Genomic DNA, 22,397 nt, shown 5'->3' with positions numbered 1-22,397 from the left:
GCTTTAGGTTATGATATGAATGACAAGAAGAACTGAGGAAAAATGCCTACAAAATGCTAAAAGATTCCAAGAATAGAAAGCAAGTGGTCTGAATAGTGGGTCAGCATCCATCGGGACCTCTCACAGGTTCCAGGCACAGGGCCCGAGGAGAGGGAATCACTAGGCCTACTGAGCTCATCAGCACAGGATGGCTGGGAAGGATCTGAACCATCACACAATTCCCTTCAGTGTTTGGCCTTTGCAGGTCAGACAGGTAGGTCAGTTTCAGAGCTGTAATTGTCCGGGGTTTGCAGGTGACCTGTGCAAAGCAGGCCAGGTTCCTGTTTCTGGAGTCTGATCCAGACACATGCGTTCCATTCCGTTGTGAGCTCGTGCACTCGCGAGCTTGCGTGCATCCTCGTTGCTAGGAGACAAAGAAGGATTCTCAAACTGAACCAGGGACCTGCCCTGGCAGGACACTCCTGTGGCGCAGTTGGGATAACTTGTCTGTGTTTCTAAGTTTCAGTGTAGAGTTTGAGGGGGAATTGGATGGCGAAGGAGGGCCGATAAGGAAGGCAGGGAGGGCCTTGGCAGCCATGGGTCTGAACCATGCAGGAAGACACTGATTATGATTCCCAGAAACAAACACCAAGTGCTTCAGAGCAGGCACACTGGTATGTCCGCATGTGGGTCTTCTGTCTGGGCTATGGGTGCCTTGAGGAACAAAGCGAGCAATGTCCTAAATCCTTCATCCCGTATGTACTTGAGGAACAGTTCCAAAGGGGCACCCAGCACGGGTGATTTTTCTACAGTGGAGCGCTTGATCACCGCCAGTACCTACCACGTGGATAATCAGGACAGCAGAAGGTTTGAGAGCCTGTGCTGAGAGATGGGCAGGAGGGCCTGGGCCAGTCAGGCCAGTCAGGGAGAAGCTCCACCTTCCAGGGCTCCTTCCTAACGGAGGGGAGAATTGAAAGGGTTTGCGTCAGCTTTCGCTGAGTCTATTGGGTTTTCTGCCTGTCTTAGGTCCTTAAGCATCTGGAGTCTGCACACCTTGGAAGGGTCTTGCTTTTGGCCTTTCTCTATGGGTCTTGAAACCTTTTACATTGCCTCTTTTACAGCATTTTCTCGGACATTTAAAGTGATTTAGCTAGTAAGACCATATTCATTTAATTTATTAAGTATATATTTAAAGACATTTTAGATGTTGTCTAAATGTTGTCTAAAGATGAGTGTTGTGCTTGTGTGCAATTTTTTTTTGCACCACGTGTGTCAGAGAGGGGCGTTGGATCCGCTGGAGTTATGAACGGATGTGGACTGCCAAGTGGGTGGTAAGAATCAAACCCAAGTCCTCTGTAAGAAAAGTTAGAGTTCCTACCATCAAGCCATCTCTCTAGCCCTTACTATACATGTTTTTAGTACTAAATAATATACTGCAGAAAATTGTATGGTGAGATAGATTTTCCCATATGACATCAACATTAAGGCTAAACAAAGTTACCAAAAAATCTAACATCAGTGTGACCCATGTTTGTTTAAGGATTTCATGAGGAAATTTTGAACAGGGACGGTGACTATATTCAGACCTCCTCCCTTGATGTGACGTGTGTGTGTGTGTGTGTGTGTGTGTGTGTGTACAGATGTGAAGACACTGTCTTTCCCTGTTGCTTTTTATCTCACTAATACTGTGTGTGAATGTGTGTGTGGCCCGCATGTATGCATGTGTGTATGTGAACACACTCACATGCTTGCATACTTGGAGGTCAGAGACAACATTTGGCAGTTATGTTCTGCCACGTTGTGGATTCTGGCAACTGGACTCAGGTTATCAGACCTCCTTGTGGTAACTTGCGGAGCCACCCTGTGGTCCCCACACCTCAGTTTTTGAGACAGGTTCTCTCATTCACCCTCCTCCCCATTGTATTTGATTTACTGTTCCAGAGCTTACTGATTTATATAGACTTGCAGGCAAGTGAGTCAACTCTGGGATTATCCTGTCTCCACAGCTGTATAACTAGTGTTTATGGTGCTGGGGATTCTGAGCTCAGGTCCTCAGGATTACAGAACAAGTACCTTACCAACTGAACCATTGGGCCAGCCCCTGTTTTGTTCTTATTTCTTGCTAGGTTACCAAGGGGCACCAATGTCACACAACAGTAGCTTTTACATAGTCCATTTTCTCCCTTGCTCATTAGTGTAAATCTGAGGGGTTCCTTAGTCTTTTAAGGTAGATCTTCATAAAAATACAAGGTAGAAGAATAAATTACTGTTTCCAAAATATTTTTGCTTTATTAATGTTTTCTTTAAAGCACTGAATTTTCCCACTGTATTGATCCATTCTGTCGGTCTATTTATTCTACTATACACCATACACGTTCTACTGTCTCTCAAGAGCCTCCCATCCCTGCATCTCTGGGATGGAACCTCCTTGATAATGAGGGATGATTCTTTAAATTTTATTTATTTATTGTAAAACTATCTTTTCTCATTTTATATATCAATCCCAGTTCCCACTCCCTTCCCTCCTCCTGCTCCCTCCACTTTCCCTCTATCCTACCCCACCCCATCCACTCCTCAGAGAATGTAGGGTTTCCTATGGGATGTCCACAAAGTCTAGCAAATTGCTTTGAGGCAGGACCAAGGCCCTCCCCAACTCTATCTATGCTGAGCAAGGTATCCCTTCTAAGAGAATGGGTTCCAAAATGCCAGAACAAGCACTAGGGACATAGCCTCGTCTCACTTCCAGTGGTTCCACAGTCTGTCCCAGTCATACAACAGTTACCATGTTCAGAGAGCCTAGTTTGGTTCTATGCTGGTTCCCCGCTGTCAGGCTGGAGTTGGTGAGCCACCATTAACTCAAGTGATTTTTTTTTATGTGTTCTTGAATTAGTTTTACCAGCATTTTATTGAGTATTTTTGCATCAATGTTCATAAAGGAGATTTGTCTGTAATTCTCTTTCTAGATTGCATGATGTGTGGTGTGTGTATCAGGGTAACTGTCACCTCATAAAAAGAGTTTAACAATGCTCCTCCAGTTTCAATTGTACGGAATAAAATGAGGAGTATTGGTATTAGTTCTTCTTTGAAATTCTAGTTGAATTCTGCACTGAAACCATCTGGTCCTAGGCTTTTTTTTTTTGGGGGGGGGAGGAGTCTTTTAATGACTGCTTGTATTTCTGTAGGGGTAAATAGGCTATTTAAAGTTTTATGTGGTCTCAACTTGTTTTTACTTTTAATTTTGTTCATTTCTTTTAGATTTTCCAATTTTTGTCTAGTACAGGCTTTTATGATCTAATAAGTCTCTGGATTTCCTCAGTGTCTGTAATAATGTCCCTCTTTTCATTGTTGATTTTGTTTGGATATTCTCTCTGCCTCTTGGTTAGTTTGGATAAGGATTTTTCTTTCTAGTTGATTTTCTTAAAGAACCAACTCTTTGCTTTTTTGATTCATTGTTCTGTTCTCCTGCTTACTATTTTATTGATTTCAGCCTGGAGGTTGATTATTTCCTACAATCCTGCTCCTATTAGGTGAGCTTGTTGTGTGTATGTGTGTGTGTGTGTGTGTGTGTTATTCGTGTGAGATTTCTTCAAATTCTTTATGCAGGCACTTAGTGCTATGTACTTTCCTCTTAGCACTGTTTTCATTGTGTCCCATAAGTTTGAGTATTTTGTACATTCATTTTCATTGAATTCTAGGAAATCTTTAATTTTTTTCTTATTTCTTCCTCGACCCCAGTAGTGGGTGATTCAGTTGAGCATTGTTTATTTCCATGAGTTTGTAGACTTTCTGTAATTGGTGCTGTTGATTTCTTTTTTTTTTTTAAATATTTATTTATTTAGTATTTATACAATATTCTGTCTGTGCATATGTCTGCAGGCCAGAAGAGGGCACCAGACCATTACAGATGGTTGTGAGCCACCATGTGGTTGCTGGGAATTGAACTCAGGACCTTTGGAAGAGCAGGCAATGCTCTTAACCACTGAGCCATCTCTCCGGTCCCCTGGTGCTGTTGATTTCTAATATCAATCCATGGTGATTTGATAAGATAACAATGTGTTATTCCATTTTTTGTATCTGTTGAGATTTTCTTTGTGACCCAGTATGTGGTCAATTTAGAGAAAGTCCCATGAGTTGCTGAGAAGAAGGTATGATCTTTTGTGTTCGGGTAAAATGTTCTGTAGATAACTGTTAAGCCCATTTGAGTGATAACATCTGTTATTTCCCTTAATCTTCCATTAAGTTGTTGTCTGGAAGATCTGTCCACTGGTGAGAATGGGGTGCCAAAGTCTGCCCCTACCAGTATTTATGGTTTGATGTGTGACTTAAATGTTAGTTATATTGTTTTACAAATGTGGGTGCACTTGTATTTGGGTATAAATGTTCAGAATCCAGACTTCATCTTGATAGATTTTCTTCCTGTGATGAATATAAAATGTCCTTCTCCATCTTTTTTGACTAATTTTACTTCGAAGTTTGTTTTGTTAGATATTAGGATAGCTACACCAACTTGCTTCATAGGTCAATTTGGTTAAAATATCTTTTCCCCAGGGGCTTGAAGAAAGTTCCCGTTTGCTAAAAAGGGGGACTGTATCTATCAGGAGAACTTGGGGCCCTCTCTTTAACATATGACTGGTGCTTATTGTCAAGGTCAATGCTTTCTCAACCCCAGCTCATGTTGTCTCCATGGGAGTCATGCAAAGATAGGGGACAGACCACCAAAGTCTATTAAAACAGAAGCAAACTTTATTCTGAGAAAGAACTTTAAATTTTCCCAGAATTTTATTCTGGGAAAAAAATAAATCTCCATGGTCTAAAAAGCTTATCATCTAGCAGAGACTATAGCCAAAGTTGGACTTGTAAGGCTGTGGTCAAGGACGGTTTCTGAACTCCCCCCATTTTTATTGAATTTTATTGAGCTCGACATTTTCCTCTGCTCTGTTGCCTTCCTCTCCCCTCCCCTTCAACCCTCTCGCAAGGTCCACATGCTCCCAGTTTACTCAGGAGATCCTGTCTTTTTCTACTTCTCATGTAGATTAGATCTATGTATGTCTTTCTTAGGGTCCTCATTGTTGTCTAGATTGTGATTTGTGAGCTTTTTTTTGCTTTATGTTTAAAGACACTTATGAGTGAGTGCATGTGATAATTGTCTTTCCGGGTCTGGGTCTATGATATCTCACTCAAAATGATGTTTTCTAGCTCCATCAACTTTCCTGCAAAATTCAAGATGTCATTAGTTTTTCGGCTGTGTAGTACACCGTTGTGTAAATAAACCACATTTTTCTTATCTATTCTTTGGTCGAGGGGCATTTAGGTTGTTTCCAGATTCTGGCTATGACAAACAATGCTGCTGTGAACATAGTTGAGCACATGTCCTTGTGGCACAATTGAGCATCCTTTGATACATAACCCAAAAGTGGTATTACTGGGTCTAAAGGAAGGTCATTTCCTAATTTTCTGAGAAATCGCCACACTGACATCCAAAGGGGCTTTACCAGCCTGCATTCCAACCAGCAATGCAGGAAATACCCCTTTTTATAGCAAGAAGCAATAACCATTAGGAATAACAAAGGAATTTTTACAATCTCAAGGTAAAACTCAGAAACAAATTAGCTTTTGGTTTTTATTTGTTTGTTTGCTTCTTTGTTTTTTTACAATTTCTATTAACAGAGTTTTTGAGTTATTTAGTGTTTGTATTTAGTCCATTGTTTTTCCCCAGTGCTCCCTGATGGTGTTTACCTAAGTGCCCGTTTCATGTAGCAGGGAGGGGTATGGGAAAATTCACAACCAAAGAGTCAGGTATACCCCATCATTTAAAGATTAACTAATTCATATCAATTGCTGGTCATGAGTGGGCCGGGGGTTTATCAAAAAGCTGACCCTCAGTTTGCAGAGGCCTCTTCAGCCTTGCAGACAGAGCTATTGGTTGTAAAGCAAAGTAACCCCACTGTTAATCTGTAAGCTGCTCAGAAAGCTGCTGACAGTTTGCTCTCATTCTCCTAGGCTTACAACTTTGTGTTTCTTTATTTCTACATTCTTATTTCTGGAATCTACATTTCTATATTCTTATTCTTGGACTCTTCACTCACATGCCTCCTTTCTCCCATTTAATCCTGTTCTGTCAGCACACTGGCAGCTATTCATACTCCCGCTCAGAGTTTATCTGTCTCCCTCCACGTCCTACCTAACACTGACTCCACATTTCTTCTTTGGAACCTGAACTCCCACTGAAGTAGCTCTCCAGCTTATGATATCGTGAGTTGTAAGTGACATCCCCAGGTCAGAGATGCTGAAATGTGAATAATGTAACACTGGCCTACAGCCCTACTTACAGTGAGGATGAATTGGGGAATTACAAAATTCAAGGCTACCGTGGGCAATATAATTCTTAAAATGTAAGCTGATTTGAATGAAAACTTTCACGTGTGCAGTAGGTAGAACTCTGCTCTTTCTCTTCATTGAAATTCTACATTTGCTAGCAGCAGGAAGAGTAATCATCATCATTATCCATGAACCACTGAGCTGCCAGGGCTAGGAACACTTGCACATGCTTTGTGCAGACTGAAGACTCACAGTAGCACTGTGTAAGACAGCTGCTGTTCCATCCTCCTCACAGGGATGAGAAAATTGAGTTATGGAGCTCATAGAAAGCCAAAGAATTAGCTATTAGAGTAGGATGTGAATCCAAGCTGAGTTGAACCTACTGACTGTTGTCTTCTTGCTCAGACAGGCCACTCTGCTCAAGCATGCAGCTCCTGATAGAGCACTTGCTTGAATGGAGTAGCCATGCACTATGTCCCTAGTCCTGCAAATGAACACTTGAGTAGAGAAAGAAAGAAGGAAATCCCAGGTGCTGCTCTTACTTGGGAAGGAAATGAATTACATACTATCTAGCTTTTACAATATAAGGTACTCTGGCATAGTATTCTGTGATTTCCTAAAATATTCTTTCAATTTATAGGACTTCTTTGCAAGATGGCAGAGTTTTTAAAACACAAGGGAGCAACTGTGGACACAGTGGCTGAGCCCAACAGGTACGGTTCTTTCTACCTACAATTTCAGTGCTGTTCTGAGGGCAACAACTGCTGAAGTCAGGAATACGAAATGATAGGAAGGTTGGCTTAAGCTTGAAGGCACATGGTGAGATGGCCCAGCACATGTAAAGCGTTGGCTGGAGAAAGATTTGTTCAGACCACAACGGAAGAACAGTATGCTGTATCAGGACTGAGTTTGTTAATAATCTGATTTTACTAGTGGTTTTATGTTAATATAGGCAACTTCACATTAATGTTTACTATTTTGAAAACTATTAACTTGGTTTAATTTTTATTATCAATGAGATTTATAATCACTTGTAGTACTTCCACTCTCTTTTTATCTATTTTCTTTTAAAATGCTTTATTTAACATAAATACATTTAAGCAGTCATCTTATCTCTTTGATCACACATTGTTGCAAAGTGGCTTTTGAGTAGTCAAATACATTAGATTATCTATCGTAACAATTAAATGCTATAATCACGTCGGATACTTTTGTTCCAATCCTATCTGAATTGTTTTGATGTTGTGTTAGTGAACCATGTACCCAAACTCCTGGAACAGCTGATATGGTTAGGAACAATTATCCAGGGTGAGAACAAAGAACCAATGCTCAAGTTCCATGGCTTTGCTGGGATCCATCAGCGGTGGCCATTGGACATGGTTCTGTAGACCAGGTCACACAACAGGGGTGAAGTCCAACATGGAAGCAGGGAAAACCTGGAGATTATACTTCAGGAATCTTGATCTTAGCCACAGCTGCAAAAGAGTGAGGATGGAGCAACTGCATTCCCCTCCTGTGAGTTTTGGAACGGGCTGTGACTCAATGTCACAGAGCAACATTTGCTGATGGTTTGGCATCTGCTAGCAAACAGGTAAGTTACAAAATCAGTAGCGCATGTATGGTGTCAAAAATATGGTGGCTTGTGGGAGTGCTGGCACTGTGATGGATGCTTAAAGGCCACGGTTGGTTCCTGTCCCACCAAGTGCATCTCTTGGGAGGGAGCATCGAACTCATAGTTAAGTGTCGAAACACAGTTTAAAGTTATTCTTAAATAAATGTCTAATATAAGTTATAATAGGAATGCAAGAATAGGGAACTCAGAGAATTTTCATAAATGTTTTTATATGAATATTAAAATAATTATCACTTTCTAACTACATCACAGAGAAGTTTCACTTGGGAAAGAGTCAAAATCAGTGCATCAAACATCTGCACAGAGTAACACAGGTAAGACTTTTGATACTACATTCCTATAAGTCACTGGTTCTCAAACTGTGGGTTGTGCCCTTTTTGGAGGTCAAATGCCCCTTTCTTGGTCACCAAAGACCATCCTGCATATTGAAATTTACATTACATTTCAGACCGGTAGTAAAATTACAGTTCTAAAGTAGCAACAAAAGAATGTTAGTGCTGGGGTCAGTGCAACATGAAGAACTATATTAAAAGGTGGCAGCACTGGGAAGGTCAAGAACTGTCGCTGTAAGCAGTTTACCCTAAGTAAATACATTGTAAAGAAGAGTAAAAAGTTTAACTCCCCCAGAATGAAGTATGTAAATACAGTGTACATGAAGAGATCATTTCTAAGAAATTTAAGATACCAGACATATTGTCTGAAAACTGTGGGTTTATTTATTTTGGGGCACTGACATATGGGCTATCAATGCACAAGAAGAGGGTTCTAAGATAGCACATTGTATGTACCCTCTATACATTACAGCAAATTTGGCTTGTAATGAAATCTTTCCAGCCCATTCTCTTACAGTCTATATAACAAATACTTTATATTTTGTGTCTACATATTATTGCATAGTTCACCAAAATTTGGGTACATCACAAGATAATATATAATGTTCAATCATTTTCATTAATTTCTTGCCTAATATCTAACTAGATAATCTTTCTACAATGTCTATTTAGATAGTTTTCCATACCTTCTCATGGCTATCTTTATGCATCCCTCATTTAAAGGCGATTGTGTTGTCATAATATATCACAATAGATTCTCTAAAGATTGTTGAAGATGATTAAAGATGGTTAAAGACTCACCATAAATACAACTATCTTGTAGACAGACTCTCTGTCTTAAAAGAACAATTTCAGTTGACCAAGTAAGGAAAATTATTGGAATATTAAAAAAACAAATATCTTTTAAAACTCTTCCTAGCACCACTGGTAAATACCACCTCCACCATCACCACCACCACCATCACTACCATCTCTACCTCCACCATCTCCACATCCATCACCACCACCACCACCACATCCACCACCACCTCCACCACCTCCACCACCACAATAACTATGACAAATTACCTATTGCTGACACTGTCAGTTTATACCAGTAAATACCACTTTCTGCCGATCACTACTCAGTTGGGATCAGATGTCACAGATGTTTATTTTCAGCTATAAATTTTGATAGAATTTTCTCTTCTTGCATTTATTTGTTTTAACAAAATATTAAAAGGAGTTCTCAATGTATTGGTTACCTATAAAGCAATGTCTACTATAGAATATTCTCCTTACCACAAATTTTGCCCAAGTAAAATGTATAACAAATGTAATTTTTGCCATTATGAAGGTATATTTTTCTACAGTTGCTATTAAATACATTTCCCCTTTTCTTTATAAGTGGATGGCAGTGCTGATTACACATCATCATCTAGGTAAGATTTCATATTTTAAAATACATGAAGTGTTTGGGGAATGCAGAGATAAGTTAGGTTATACTTCTGAGATAGATTTTATTTGAGCAACATCAGTCAAATTCTGTCCAGGAGTTTCTACGGTAAGTGAAGAATAGTTGCTAGCATCCACTTAGAGGACATTTTTCATTGACTTCTCTACTTCCTATGATCCTCCAGGGTTTTTTGTCCTTTCTCAGTTGCTCTCTCATTTAACAATTCTATTCTGTTTAGAATTTTACCTTTTTCTTGTTTATCTTTTTCCTGTGATTTTTTTTCCATTTCTGAGAGCAAAGTGTTCATTTTCTTCTGAAGACAGATAAAAGAATCTTGAATTTCAGGATTTTAAGACCCTTAGAGTCTTAGATGTGAAGCTCAAACAAACAACAGTAACTTATATGGATACAGGAAAAGGCAGAAATGAGGTTTTTCACTTGAACTCTAATTATAAGGCTGCAGGTCTCCTTGCTTATTCACCAGAACACAGGAGTCTAATCAGATGATTATAGGGTGTATAGTGGAGCTATGGAATGGAGCAATATAGAATTAGCATTTTGTTCATATATAGGAAGATGGGCATGAGTAACCAGTGCAAGGTGGAATTTGAAGAGGAGCAACGGTGGTTTGTGAAGAAGTGAGCATTTTAGAAAAAATGACGATAATATAAATACAGTGTATGACAAATTTGACCAAGAAATCATTAAAATATACATGTAAAGATATTAAAATTAACATTCGGGTGATGGTGGCACGTGTATTTAATCCCAGCACTCAAAGGCAGAAACAGACAGATCTCTGTGAGTTTGAAGCCAGCCTGGTCTACAAGAGCTGGTTCCAAGACAGGCTTCAAAGCTACAGAGAAACCTTGTCTTGAAAAACAAAGAAAGAAAGAGAAAGAGAGAGAGAGAGAGAGAGGGGGGGGGGAGGGAGAGAGAGAGAGAGGGAGAGAGAGAGAGGAAGAAGAAGAAGAAGAAGAAGAAGAAGAAGAAGAAGAAGAAGAAGAAGAAGAAGAAGAAGAAGAGGAGGAGGAGGAGGAGGAGGAGGAGGAGGAGGAGGAGGAGGAGGAGGAGGAGGAGGAGGAGAGAAGAGAAGGAAAGGAAAGAAAAGGAAAAATTATCTCAGAAATCTAGGTTAGAGCTAGAGTTTTGTGAGTAAACTTCTACCAAACAAGTTCAAATCCATAGAACGCCCCAAAAATGGCTGTTGCTAACTGTATTTATAATCCCTGTACCATGGAAGGAGGAGACAGGAGACACTCTTGAGCTCTTCAGGCAGCAGTCTTTCCAATGAGTAATCACTGAGTTTAAAGAACGACTGTGTGGAAAACCATGTGGGACCAGTGAGTAACTCGGTGGGTGAGCACACTTGTCATTTAGACCCATTTACCTGAGTTTAGTGTGGTTTAGACAGTTTTTCTATGGCACATAGTGGATGCTATGAATCTTCAACCAAGCAGAAGGATAAACAAGGTCAATGTAGCTGGATGCTGTACTGCAGTATTCTTTGTTTTTGACAGGGTGTGTCACTGAATTCAGGGCCTCAGATGTCCTCGACATGTGTGTTGAATCATGGGGGTACAGTCACAGCCACTATGTAAGAAATTTTATAACCTCTGTCTCTAAGGACCACAGCATTAGCCATTTCTTTTGAAATATTTGGTCCATATACATAGGCAACAAATAGGTCTTCCTAACTATCTGTTTGACTCTTGAAATGTCCAACTGAGTTGTGTCCTTGACACCGTCATCCTAGAATTACCCAGAATCTTTGGTGTTTGTGCAGTCCATGACAGATAATTTTTGTCCACATTTTAGCTGGAGCTTTCAAAGTGGATATACAAGTAGTTCTGTTCGTTTTTGCATTTCAAAACTTGTGCTGAATTCTGTTAATGTTTAGCTATGAAGCAGGTTGTATTGACAGAGTCTTATGTTACAGACAATGGAATACATTCTTTTTTTTTTTTTTTTTTTTTTGGTTTTTCGAGACAGGGTTTCTCTGTGGTTTTGGAGCCTGTCCTGGAACTAGCTCTGTAGACCAGGCTGGTCTTGAATTCACAGAGATCCGCCTGCCTCTGCCTCCCGAGTGCTGGGATTAAAGGCGTGCGCCACCACCGCCCGGCGATGGAATACATTCTTAAGGCTGAAAAGTTCTTTTCAGTATCCATCTACATGTAATGTATTTAGCCATTATTCCCAAAGTAATAGCTCTCTCTATGAAGATGAAAGTCTGTTGTTTCTTATTCTCATTGCTGTCTAACTAACTCTCCCTACCTATTCAAAACCTTAATTTATTTAAAAACTTTGTTCGTATTATTGTGTACCCAAGAATGTGGTACAGTAGAGGGCATCATATCTTGTCGAGTTACAGAAGTTAATGAGTTGTCCCACTTGGGGGCTGTGAGCCAATCTTGAAATGAAGCGAAGTCCCTCTACAAGAGCAGCAAGCTGTCTTCCCTGCTGAGCCATCACTCCAGCATCATATTCAAAACCTTCTGTGGAGTCCACATGATCCTGATCTTCACAGGGAGTTGACAACCTCAGTCATTTGCTTGTCTTATCTGGCAGAAGACTTGTGATGTTACCGTTCTTAGTTACCACATCAAGAGATAGAAAGACACCAGAGTTTCTTTCTCTCATACCAGAAATTTATGAGCAGACTCTTGATATTTTATTCAGCATCTTTGCTGATGTGGTGGTAGACCTCACACCTTTGCAGATAGGGGCCTTCTTCTCATTGCGCCCACAAGTGGTCTGTTTTGCACAGTAGTGAATTCTTTGAATCCAAGTAAATTTTTTGAATTTAAGAGTCAAACCATATCGTGATTCTTCATCATCTTTGTTTAAAGAAGGTTTTATCTTTTATGTCAACTAGAAAAAAATGTTAAAGTGAAGGGCCATTCCTCTTCATGATGTTCATGCTCATATCAATTGGCCTTGTCAGGGTTAAGAGTAGTAGGAAAATTGAGGTCTTTACATGAATTAGCTTTCAGCCCCCATTGATTGATTACTTCCAAAGTCAAGGACACTTATTTTACCTAATTAAATGGGGCTATGTATCAATATAAATTTGTTACACATTATGAATGTCCCAATATACTGGAAATTAAATGATCCCAAAGGTATATAACAACTAATACCCAAGGTGGGGATTCATAATTTTCTGATATTTGTAACATTTCAAGGCTACATCTTATAAAATCACATCTTAGGCTTACTTGGTATCCTAAGTGAGTTCAGCATTGAAAACAATTCCCTTTGCTGTGTTATTCATTCATTTATGTTGCTATCCTAAGTCAGTTAGCAGTTGTGTGAAATAAACACAAAGACCTAAATAAAAATGTGCTTTTTTTGCTATTTGTGTGAATATATGTGTGTATGTTATAATGAAGAGGTAAAGATTCAAATTTTTGTCATTTCTTCTACATGAAGAAATATGGTAAAGACAGCAGTTATCAATCATAATAATCTGCTGAAGAATGAATTCAAAGTTGTTTGTGCCAGGTGTTTGCACATGACTTTAGTCCCAGAACTCAGGAAGAAAAGGCTTACATGGTCAACATACTAGGTTTCAGGACAGTTGAGCTACACAGTGAGATCCTGTATCAGATAGGGATTCAAAAATAGAGAGTTTAGAACACTTAACAAATGTTTTCCATATGAATAGTAAATCAGTGATAACTTTTAACTTTTGTCACAGTGAAGGAACATCTTTCAAGGAACCAGAACAGAGAAGTAAGAAGCCTATCAGGTTTAATGAAGGTAATATTTTTATAGTGAACTTCTATCTATTCCTTTCTACCCTAAATAAAATAAATAAGGATAAAAATTTTAGCACTTCTAAAGAGTCAAGGAAATCAAGTATAATCTGGCTATTTTGTTTTAAAATTTGTTGCCTAATGTTCAGAAAAGTCAGAATGAATAAAATTATTTTAAGCACTTTCAACTATGAAAATACACTGCCAAATATGTTGCATATTTGATTTTGACACTGAAATATGTGTTGTGTTTTTGTAAATGAGAGTATGGAGACCTACATAATCTCACTGTAGCAAATTGAAATGCTGTAAAATTGATTTTTCTTGCTATTTTTATAACAAATGCTTTGTCCTTTCTAATGCCTATGATTACAAGTTTGGGTGTTACTAGAATGTAATTATGTCACAAACGAAACTTAATAACCAATTCCTTTCATTAATTTCTTACCTAATGAGGTAATGCACAACATCTGGTTTTTTAATTACTTGGCAATTTCTCACTTGAGACAATTTTCACTAGCTCCGTAAAGATTATCTTCATTGATATGTCCTTAACTTTACAGAAGCTTCCCATTTCAGGAGGTCTCATTTATCTATTGTTTGTCTGTGCTAATGGTATTATATTTAGGAAGTGGTCTCTTGGGCCTGAGCTTTGAAGACTACTTTCCACTTTCTCTTCTCTCAGGTTCATTGTGGTCAGATTTATACTGGTGTCTTTAATACATTTGGACTTGAGTTTTGTGCATGGGGTTAGATATGAATCTATTTGCATTCTTCTGCATGATGGCATCCAGTTATGCTAGCACCATTTATTGAAGATGTTTTCTTTTTTTCTATGGGATGATTTTAGCTTCTTTGTTGAAAATCAGGTGTTCATAGATGTGTAGCTTAATATCCAGGTCTTTGATTTGATTCCATTTGTCTACTTGTCTGTATTTATGCCAAAAACCAAGCTGTTTTCCTTACTGTAGCTCTATAGTATAGTAAAGCTTGATGTCAGGGATGGTGATGCCTCCAGAAGTTTCTTTATTTTACAAAATGGTTTTGGCTATCTGGGTTTTCTTTTCATATGAAATTCAGTTTTGTTCTATCAAGGTCTTTGAAGAATTGTGTTGGGATTTTGATGGGGTTTGCATGGAATCTGTAGATTGTTTTCAGTAGGATTGCCATTTTTACTATGTCGATACTTCCTATCCAAGAGCATGGGAGATCCTTCCATTTACTGATAGTCTCTTCATCTTCTTTCCCCAAATACTTAAAGTTCTTGTTGAACGGGTCTTTTACTTCTTTGGTTAGTGTTACTCCAGGATATTTTATTTTATTTGTGTCTATTATAAATAGTGATGTGTCTCTGATTTCTTTCAACTTCTTTATCATTTGTATATAGGAGAGCTATTGATTTTTTGAGTTGATCTTGTATCTTGCCACATTTCTGAAGGTATTTATCAGCTGTAGGAGGTCCTTGGTAGAGTTTTTGGAGTCACTTATATATACTATCATATCATCTGCAAATAGCAAAAGTTTAAGGCAGCCTACTGAATGGGAAAACATCTTCACCAATACCACATCAGAAAGACGACTGATATACAAAATATATGAGGAACTCAATAAATTAGATATCAAAATTCCAAATAATCCAACTAAAAATGGGGTACAGATCTAAATAGAGAATTCACAATAGAAGAATCTCAAAAGGCCAAAAGACGTTTAAGGAAATGTTCAGTGTCCTCAGACATCAGCAAAATGCAAATCAAAAGAACTTGGAGATGCCATCTTACACCAGTCAGAATGACCAAGTTCAAAAACACCAATGAAAGCTTATGATGGAGAAGATGTAGAGTAAGGAGAACACTTCTCCATTGGTATTGGGAAAGCAAACTTGTACAACCACTTTGGAAATCAGTATGGCAGTTTCTCAGGAAACTAGGAATCAGTCTACCTCAAGACCCAGCAATATCACTCCTGGGCATATACCCAAAAAATGATCCTTCATACTATAAGGACATTTGTTCAACTATGTTCATAGTAGCATTATTTGTAATAGCAGAATCTGGAATCAATCCAGATGCCCCTCAAATGAAGAATGGATAGCAAAAATGTGGTACATCTACACAACGGAATACTACTTAGCAGTAAAAAACAATGAGACCTTGAAATTTGCATGCAAATGGTTGGAACTAGAAAAAAAATCCTGAGTGAGGTAATCCAGACCCAGAAAGATGAGCATGGTATGTACTCACTCATAAGTGAACACTAGCTCTAAAGCAAAAGATAATGAACCTATAGTCCACTGCTCCAGAGAACATAAATAACAATGTGAACCTTAAGAAAAACATATATAGATACTCCTGAGAAAATTGGGAGCATGGGGCTGGAGGAAGATGGGAGAATAGAATGAGGAGTAATGTCCTTTCAAGATCTGTGAAGAATTTTGATGGGATTTTAATGGGGATTGCATTGAATCTATAAATTGCCCTTGGTAGAATTGCCATTTTTACTATGTTGATCCTCCCAATCCAGGAGCAAGGGAGATCCTTCCATTTTCTGGTATCCTCTTCAATTTCTTTCTTCAATGCCTTAAAGTTCTTGTCAAATAGATCTTTCACTTCCTTGGTTAGAGTTACCCCAAGATAGTTTATGCTTTTTGTGGCTATCGTGAAAGGTGATGATTCTCTTATTTCCCTCTCTGCTTCTATATCCTTTGTGTATAAGAGGGCGACTGATTTTTTGGAGTTGATCTTGTATCCTGCCACATTACTAAAGGCGTTTATCAGCTGTAGGAGTTCTTTGGTGGAGTTTTTGGGGTCGCTCATGTACACTATCATATCATCTGCAAATAATGCAAGTTTAACTTCTTCCTTTCCAATTTGAATCCCCTTTATCCCCTTATGTTGTCTTATTGCTATTGCTAAAACTTCGAGAACTATATTGAAGAGGTATGGAGAGAGTGGACAGCCTTGGCGTGTTCCTGATTTTAGTGGGATGGCTTTAAGTTTCTCTCCATTTAATTTGATATTAGCTGTCGGCTTGCTGTATATAGCTTTAATTAAATTTAGGTATGACCCTTGTATCCCTAATCTCTCCAAGACTTTTATCATAAAGGGATGTTGAATTTTGTCAAATGCTTTTTCAGCGTCTAATGAAACGATCGAAAAAAAAAAAAGAATAAGGAGGAGTAGGGGAGAAGGAAGGGGGAGGAGAACTTGAGGGAAATGGATGATATAGATGGGGAATGGACAGAGACAGAGAGCAAGGAAAAAGATATCTTGATTGAAGGAGCCATTATGGGGCTAGCAAAAAACCTGACACCAGAGAAATTCCCATGAATTCACAAAGATGACCATAGCTAAGACCCTAAGCAATATTTGAGAGGGTGCCTGAACTGGTCCTGGCCTGTATTCAGATTGATGAGTATCTTAAAAGACATCATACAACCTTTATCCAGCAACTGATGGAAGCAGAGGCAGAAATCCATAGTGGAGTACTGGTCTGAGCTCCCAAAGTCTAGTTGAAGAGTGGGAGGAGAGAGAATATGAGCTGATGTGGGATTTCCCTCTGTGTTCTGTCAATATGTTCTATTACCATTGGCTAATAAAGAAACTTCATTGGTCTATGGAAGGCAGAATAAAGCCAGGCAGGAAATCTGAATAGAGATGTAGAGAGAGAATTGGCAGAGTCAAGAAGATGACACTTAGCTACCAAAGAAGAGAGACACATGTTGTTGCCAAAGAATAGAGAATCTAAAACCTTACCAAGCGGGTGGTGACACATAGATTAATAGAAAAAGGGTTAATTTGGAGTGAGCAACCTCTGCCTGAGCAGTCCAGAGTCAAGAAACTCCATGGAGGCAGGCCCTATCAGGCAACCTTCTGGGACCAGGTCCAATCCCGTGACCTCTGCAAGAGCAGTCCAAAACCAGTGACCTCTGCGAGAACAGGCCTGAGCCCTTGACCTCCTCTGGAGCAGGTCTGAGTGAGTGACCTCCATGGGAGAAGGCCTGAGTCAGTGATTTGCACCAGAGCAGGCCCAAGCCAGGGATTTCCATGGGAGCTGGCCTGAGACAACTACCTCCAAGCAACCAGGCCTGAGCCAGCGGCCCCCATGGGAGCAGGATAGGGCCAGCAACCTCGATGGAAGTAGGCCTAAGTGGGCAAACTCCCTGGGCACAGGCTCAAATGCAGAGCAACCTCTGGAAGTGCCAAGTGACCTCTGGGAAGGTCGAGTGACCTCTGCAGTGACTGGAACTTTGGTCCTGACTCCACCAAGAGGAAAAACTGTTGGAGCCTTGGATCCACTGGCACCTTGAAGAGTGATCACTGGAGACACAGCCTCAACTACACCAATCAGAGGAAAAAATGGGTAGACAAGAACACACACAACAACACAAAGAACAATACAGCACCAACAAAACCTAGTGACTCTAAAACAGCAAGTCTTGAACACCCAATAGAGATAAATCAGAAGAAAGTAACCAAAAAAAATAATTTTAGGAGAATGTTTGAGGCCTTTAAAGAGAATATGAAAAGTGGAGTAAAAGACAAAATTTGGAAGAAAACAACAAATCCCTTAAAGAAAACGAAGAAAAAGCAATCAGACATGTGAAAGAAACATTTAAAGACTTGAAAACTGGAATATATACAGTAAAGGAAACACATAGTAAGGGAATTATGGACACCATGAAAAGACCAAATCTAACAATAATAAGGATAGAAGAAGGTGAAGTCCAACTAAAAAGCACAGAAAGTACATTCAACAAAATCATGGAAGAAAACTTTCCCAACCTAAAGAAAGACATGCTTAAGAAGGTGCAAAAAGCTTACAGAATACCAAGAAGACTGAACAATAAAAACTCCCCTCCCCACATAATAATCAAAACACTGCATACACAGAATAAAAAAAGAATATTAAGGGCTTCCAAGGAAAAAGATCAAGTAACATATAAAGGCAGACTGATCAGAATTACACCTGACATGTCAATGGGAACTAGGAAAGACAGAAAGTCCTGGCCAAACACTATGTAGACATTAAGAGACCATGGATGCTAGCCTAGAGTACTATACCCAGGAAAACTTTCCATCACAATACATGGACCAAACAAGATATTCCATGAAAGAACCAGATTTAACCAATACCTAGCCATAAACCTAGCTATACACAAAGTAGGAGAAGGAAAACACCAACCCAAGGAAGTAGCTACATCCACAAAAACACAGGCAATAAAAGATCTCACAACATCAAAGCCCAAAGAAGGGAAGAACAGACACAGACTTATCACCAACAACCAAAACTAAATAACAGGTACTAGCAATCACTGGTCATTAATATCCCTTAATATAAATGGACTCCACTCACCTATAAAAAGACAAAGGCTAACAGATTAGATATAAAAACAGAATCCATCCTCTTCTGCAGCATACAAGAAATGCAGTTCAACCTCAAAGACAAACATTGCCTCAGAGTAAAGTGTTAGGAAAAGTTCCAATTAAATGAACCTAAGAAACAAGCTCATGTAACTATTCTAATATCTAACAAAGTAGACTTCAAACTAAAATCAATCAAAGGAGACAAAGAAGGACATTTCATATTAGTCACAGGAAAAATCCATCAAGAGGAAATCTCAATACTGAACATCTATGTCCTAAATATAGGGACACCCTATTGTTGCTTAAATCACTCACTAAACCTCACACAATAATAGTGGAATACTTGAACAACCCACTTTCACCACTGAACAGGTCTGCAAGACACAAACTTAACAAAGAAATACGGGAACTAACAGATGTTATAACCCAAATGGACTTAACAGACATCAATAGAACATTTCATCCAAACATAAAAGAATATACCTTCTTCTCAGAACCTCATGGAACCTTCTCAAAAATTGAACACATACTAGGTAACAAAGTAAACCTCTGTAGATACAAAAAAAATTGGAATGACCCCATGCATCTTATCAGATCACCATGATTTAAAATTATAATTCATCAACACTAATTTCACAAAGTCCACAAACACATGGAAATTAAACAATGCTCCCCTGAATCACAAATGGCTCAAGGAAGAAATAAAGGAAGAAATTAAAGACTTCCTAAAATTCAACTAAAATGACCATACAATATACACAAATTAATGGGACACAATGAAAGCGTTGTTAAAAGGAAAGTTCATAACACTAAATGCCTACATAAAAACATTATGTTGAGTGAGGTAACCCAGACACAGAAAGAAAATTATCACATGTACTCACTCATAGGTAGTTTTTAAACATAAAGCAAAGAAAGCAAGCTTAGAAACCAAAATCCCAGAGAACTTAGACAACAATGAGGACACTAAGAGAGACTTACAGAGATCTAATCTACATGGGAAGTAGAAAAAGACAAGATCTCCTGAGTAAATTGGGAGCATGGGGACCTTAGGGGGAGGGTTGAAGGGGGAGAGGCGAGGCAGGGAGGGGATCAGAAAAAAATGTAGAGCTCAATAAAAATCAATAAAAAAAAAAGAACTTGAGAGAACCAATATGGCCACTGCGGCTTCTGGAACTTATTGAGGTCAGAGCGCCAGAGGCTGGGGCTGGAGCTGCACCTAGCCTCAGCCAGGGGTCCCCTTAGAGCAGCCCTGGCAGCTCTGCCAAGGGCCCTGAGCGGCCAGTCGAGCAAGGAGCCGGGCAAGAGGGAAGAAGTAGACCTTCCTGTGAGTGCAAGCCAACCGGCAACCTGACTGAACACTCATATTGGGAAAATGAGCATAGGAAGCAAGATGAAGGGCAGAAGGAAGGCTCCTGCATGGCTGAGGACTATGCTGTGGACATTGAGCATGAGAGCAGCAACTGCTTTGAGGAGTATGAGTTGTGTGAGCAGAAGTGGATATGAGCCACCACACTCCTGGAAGGTGGCTTCCGAGGATCCGGCTTCATCATGTGCAGTGGCAAAGAGAAAGAACCCAGACAGTGATGCTGACATGGATGTCGATGGAGGTGACACTCTGGAGTATGGGAAACCACAATTCACAGAGGCTGATGTCATCCCTTGCAGAGGAGAAGAGCCTGGTGAAGCCAAGGAGAGAGAGGCACTCCGGGGTGCAGTCCTAAATGGTGGTCCCCCCAGCACCCGCATCACACCTGAGTTCTCTAAGTGGGCCAGTGATGAGAGACCGTCCACCAGCAATGGACGTAGCAAGCAGGAGGCCGTGCAGAAGACCTGCAAGGACAGTGGCACTGAGAAAATCTCCGAAGATTCAGCTGTAGCTACTCCTGAGGCCCTGAAGGCTCATGTCAGGGAGCTTGAACGGCAGCTATCTGGGGGGGGGGGCAAGGGGGGGAGGCTGGACTGATACAAATGCCTCATCTGCATGGATTTCTACTTTATGCTCCTAACGTTGATCCAGTGTTGGCATGTGCACTGTGAAGAATGCTGGCTGTGGACTCTGGGTGCGAAGAAGCTCTGCCCTCAGTGCAATACCATCACAGCACCTGGAGACCTGTGCAGGATCTACTTGTATATAACATGAGGGCCTGCTTGTTGGGGTTTCTGTCCTGCCCCAAAGCAAGCTGGCAAGCCCCAAAGAAAATCACACAGAGATTTCCATAAGTTATAAAACTGATTGGCCCATTAGCTCAGGTTTCTTGCCAACTCTTATAAGTTATATTAACCCATTATTCTTATATACGTTAGCCACATGGCTCAGTACCTTTCTCAGAGGGGCAGCTTACATCTTGCCTCCTCCGTGGTCTGGGCAGAACTGCGGAAAGAACTTCCTTCTTCCCAGAATACTCCTGTTCTCATTGCCCCGCCTCTACTTCCTGTCTGGTTGACCTGCCTATACTTTCTGCCTGGCCAATCAGCGTTTATTCAAAATATAATTGACAGAACACAGACAATTCTCCCACACCACTTGTAAGTTAGCCATCCCTGCAGACCTTGCCTGGAGCAACCCCACCTGCCCCAGCCTCTGTGACAATGAACCCCTTTTGCTTTGTACATAATTGCACATAGGTTCCCACTGTACATACATGCACATATACACCCAAAAACACATATAAGACTCTGTAGCCAAAGTGGAGCAGCCCTTCCTGCCTACTCCTTCTGAACTTGGGGACAATGCCTCTTTTGTCTCTGTTTTTAGTGTGGGGCAGGATGATAGGGATGGGGAGTAGTAGGACAAGCCACTGAGATCTGTCTCCTAGACTGACTGACAGTCATGCAAACACCAGACAGAAGCACATATAATATAGACGGTGTATGTTTACAATGTTGTATATAAATTGGACACTTTGCCCTACATGGAAAAAAAAAGAGCCTGAAAAATTCCACACTAATCAGTTAACAGAACACCTGAAATCTTTAGAACAAAAAGAAAAAAACTTACGAGGACTAGACAGCAGGAAATAATCAAATTGAGAGCTGAAATCAATAAAATAGAAACAAAGAAAACAATACAAAGAATAAATGAAACAATGAGTTGGTTCTTTGAGAAAAATCAACAAAATAGACAAACTAAGCAAAAGGCAAAGAGAGAATATCTAAAGTAACAAAATCATAAATGAAAAGGGGGACATAGACGTGGAGGAAATTCAGAAAATTGTCAGGTCATTCTTCGAAAACCTGTACTCCACAAAATTGGAAAACTTAAAGGAAATAGAAACAGTCATCAAAAGTCTTCTAACCAAAAAAGCCCATGACTAGATGGTTTCTGCATGAATTCTACAGAATTCTAGAATTTTCAAAAAACTAATTGTCCTCAAATTGTTCCATACAATAGAAACAGAAGTAACATCGCCAAATTCTTTTTAGGAGACTACAATTACCCTAATATCCAAACCATGCAAAAACATTATTAAGAAAGAGAGTTACAGACCAATCTCACTTATGAACATTGATACAAAAATGCTCAATAAAATACTGGCAAACTGATTCAAAGAACACATAAGAAAAATCATTCCCTAT

The 22,397-nt window shown here is 39.6% G+C and overlaps 1 pseudogene; it reads left to right on the top strand.

Moving 5' to 3' along the window:
• Window positions 1-685: 685 nt before the first annotated feature.
• Window positions 686-20,961, top strand: LOC130863145 (E3 ubiquitin-protein ligase RNF220-like; annotated as a pseudogene).
• Window positions 20,962-22,397: the final 1,436 nt, after the last annotated feature.

The sequence above is a fragment of the Chionomys nivalis genome, chromosome 20 (assembly GCF_950005125.1).
Source record: "Chionomys nivalis chromosome 20, mChiNiv1.1, whole genome shotgun sequence".
Taxonomy (NCBI): Eukaryota; Metazoa; Chordata; class Mammalia; order Rodentia; family Cricetidae; genus Chionomys; species Chionomys nivalis.
Note: the sequence above shows the minus strand (reverse complement) of the source record. Positions and strands in the feature narration are given on the sequence as shown.